Genomic DNA, 4,017 nt, shown 5'->3' on the forward strand with positions numbered 1-4,017 from the left:
AGTCCTTTCCAACAAAGTTCAAGGACAAATATTGTTCTTAGTGATTCCAAATCAGAAGGTGGGAGAAAAGTCAGAAACATTAGTTTGGAGAGTCATAGCCAAACATTTGAGGAAATTAGAATAATTCAGGATCTAGTTTGGTTTACAGGTATATGACAAAACAATAAATAGGACCAGAATTTAATATCCACAAGACTGTGCTATAGTTTCCTACTGAAACTTAATTTTCTCTTCTGTACAATCACCGTCATATCTATCAGATACTCATAGTAAGACTAATTTGTTTTAAACTTGACCCGACTATTTGCATAAATGAAGCAAGAATAGTGATTGACCCTATAGACTTTGTTTAAATCATCTTTGCTGGAACTTTACATGAGGAATCTCAAATTGGACTTTTCAAATCTCTTGAGGCTGAGAAGCCAAGCCCAGAACACCATCAGACTTTGCCTGTGATCTCTATAGAGAGATAGTGATAGAGAGATTTGGGTTAATTCCTCTTTTCTCAAGGTCCCCAAAATATCCTGAGAGTTTTAGGGATTGCAGAAAGTGACCTTTCTTCCTCACTTTGTAAGGCTTGGAATTCTGTAAACTAGTTTTCCAAGGGGTTTTATTGTTTCCAGAAATTCAACCTTAGTTCCTTTAAATTATCCATTAATATGTGATTTTATGCACATCATTTACAGAGATGACATTCCAGTCAAAGTCTTGGTAATATAATCAGTGTTTCTAATTGTGTACTGATATAAGCAAAACAGGTTCTTATTAAACTTATGCAAATAACTAACTATATTACCCTGAAAATAAGAATATTCAATAATTTCCTGAATTCTGAAAGGATCAGGTAGTGAAAAAAAATAAATGTTTCAAATGTGTTAACAAAAGTATATGTGCCAAACTACTATAATTCATAGATAGATTAAGAGAAGAGGGATCATTCTCTGCCAGGTTTTGTCCCTGCTGCTGCCTTCACCATCAGCCCTATGGCTTTCATAACCAGACTATTCATGCGCTCCATGTCCTCCTCCTCCACCACCATGGCCTCGGCAAAGAAAATTCTTGTCAAGCACATGAAAGTCATTGGTGGTGGGCTGATGGGCACCAGCATTGCCCAGGTTGCTGCAGCAACTGACCACACAGTAGTGTTGGTGAACCAAACAGAGGACATCCTGGCAAAATCTAGAAAGGGAATTGAGGAAAGTCTTCAGAAAGTGGCCAAGAAGAAGTCTGCAGAAAACCTCAAGGGTGCTGATAAGTTTGTGGCAAAGACTCTGAGCAGCATATCGACCAGAATGGATGCAGCATCCATGGTCCACAGCATAGACCTGGTGGTGGAGGCCATTGTAGAGAATCTGCAGATGACGAATGAGCTCTTCAAGAGGCTGGGCAAGTTTGCTGTGGAACACACACTCTTTGCCAGCAACACTTCCTCATTGCAGGTCACAAGCCTAGCGAATTCCACCACCAGACAGGACCAATTCGCTGGGCTCCATTTCTTAAACCCAGTTCCTTTGATGAAGCTTGTGGGGTCATTAAAACACCAATGACCAGCCAGAAGACCTTTGAATCTCTGCTAGACCTCAGCAAAGCCCTAGGAAAGCATCCTGTTGCTTGCAAGGACACACCTGGGTTTATTATGAACCATCTTCTGGTTCCATACCTCATAGAAGCAGTCAGGCTGTATGAACGAGGTGACATGTCCAAGGAAGACGTCAACACTGCTATGAAGCTGGGAGCTGGGTACCCCATGGGTCCATTTGAGTGTCTCGATTATGTTAGACTGGATACTACGAAGTTCATCCTGGATGGTTGGCATGAAATGGACTCAAAGAATCCCCTGTTTCAGCCCAGCCCATCCCTGAATAAGTTAGTAGCAGAGAATAAGTTTGGCGAGAAGACTGGAGATGAACATTACAAATACAAGTGAGCAGCTTCTCTGGCTCCAGGACAAAGCCCCATAAGTACATACCAGCAACTTCCCAAGTGCCCAATCATAAGAGACTACTATCAGCAACCATGCGACAAAAAAATAAACAACTTGGAAGAAATGGAAGAATTCTTAGAAAAGTATCACCTTCCAAAACTGAGCCAGGAAGAAATAAAAAATCTTAACAGACCCATCACAGGCACAGAAATCAAAACTGTAGTCAATCTTCCAACAAACAAAAGCCCAGGACCAGATGGTGTCACAGTTGAATTCTACCAAAAATTTAGGGAAGAGTTAGCACCTATCCTACTCAAACTCTTCCAGAAAATTACAGAGGAAGGTAAACTGCCAAACTCATTCTATGAAGCTACCATCACCCTGATACCAAAACCAGATAAAGATGGCACAAAAAAAGAAAACTACAGGCCAGTATCACTGATGAACATAGATGCAAAAATCCTCAACAAAATTCTAGCAACCAGAATCCAACAACATATTAAAAAGATCATACATCATGACCAAAAGGGCTTTATTCCAAGGATGCAAGGATTCTTCAATATTTGCAAATCAATCAATGTGATACACCACATTAACAAATTGGAAGATAAAAACCATATGAATATTTCAATAGATGCATATAAAGCCTTTGACAAAATTCAACATCCATTTATGATAAAAACCCTCCAGAAAGCAGGTATAGAAGGAGCAAACCTCAACTTAATAAAAGCCATATATGATAAACCAACAGCAAACATTAACCTCAATGGTGACAAACTAAAAGCATTTCCCGTAAAGTCAGGAACAAGACAAGGGTGCCCACTCTCACCACTGCCATTCAACACAGTTTTGGAAGTTTCAGCCACAGCAATCAGAGAATAAAAAGAAATAAAAGGAATCTAGATTGGAAAAGTAGAAGTAAAATTCACACTGTTTGCAGATGACATGATCCTCTACATAGAAAACCTTAAAGACACCATCAGAAAATTACTAGAGCTAATCAATGAATATAGTAAAGTTGCAGGTTATAAAATTAATACACAGAAATCCCTTGCATTCCTATATACTAACTATGATAAAACAGAAACAGGAATTAAGGAAACAATTCCATTCACCATTGTGATGAAAAGAATAAAATACTTTGGAATAAATCTACCCAAAGAAACAAAAGACCTATATATAGAAAACTATAAAACACTGATGAAAGAATCAAAGATGACACAAATAGATGGAGAAATATACCATGTTCATGGATTGGAAGAATCGATATAATGAAAATGAGTATACTACCCAAAGCAATCTATAGATTCAATGCACCCCTATCAAGCTACCAACGGTATTTTTCTGAGAACTAGAACAAATAATTTGACAATTTGTATGGAAATACAGAAAACCTCTAATAGCCAAAGCAATCTTGAGGAAGAAGAATGGAACTGGAGGAATCTACGTGACTGACTTCAGACTATATTACAAAGCTACAGTTATCAAGACAGTATGGTACTGGCACAAAGACAAAAATATAGATCAATGGAACAAAATAGAAAGCCCAGAGATAAATCCACACACCTATGGACACCTTATCTTTGAAAAAGAAGGCAAGAATATACAATGGAGAAAAGACAATCTCTTTAACAAGTGGTGCTGGGGAAACTGGTCAACCAACTATAAAAGAATGAAACTAGAACACTTTCTAACACCATACACAAAAATAAACTCAAAATTGATTAAAGATCTAAACATAAGACCAGAAACTATAAAACTCCTCGAGGAAAACATCGGCAAGGCACTCTCTGACATAAATCACAGCAGGATCCTCTATGACCCACCTCCCAGAGTAATGAAAATAAAAGCAAAAATAAACAAATGGGACCTAATTATACCTAAAAGCTTTTGCACAATGAAGGAAACTATAAGCAAGGTGAAAAGACAGCCTTCAGAATGGGAGAAAATAATAGCAAACAAAGCAACTGACAAAGAATTAATCTCAAAAATATACAAGCAGCTCCTGCAGCTCAATACCAGAAAAAGAAACGACCCAATAAAAAAAATGGGCCAAAGAACTAAACAGACATTCCTCCAAAGAGGACATGCAG

At 38.0% G+C, this 4,017-nt stretch overlaps 1 pseudogene; it reads left to right on the plus strand.

Annotated features, from left to right (window-relative positions):
* Positions 1-983: 983 nt before the first annotated feature.
* On the plus strand, positions 984-1,927 carry LOC122434148 (annotated as a pseudogene).
* The last annotated feature ends 2,090 nt before the right edge of the window (positions 1,928-4,017 follow it).

This window comes from Cervus canadensis, chromosome 33 (genome assembly GCF_019320065.1).
Source record: "Cervus canadensis isolate Bull #8, Minnesota chromosome 33, ASM1932006v1, whole genome shotgun sequence".
Classification (NCBI taxonomy): Eukaryota; Metazoa; Chordata; class Mammalia; order Artiodactyla; family Cervidae; genus Cervus; species Cervus canadensis.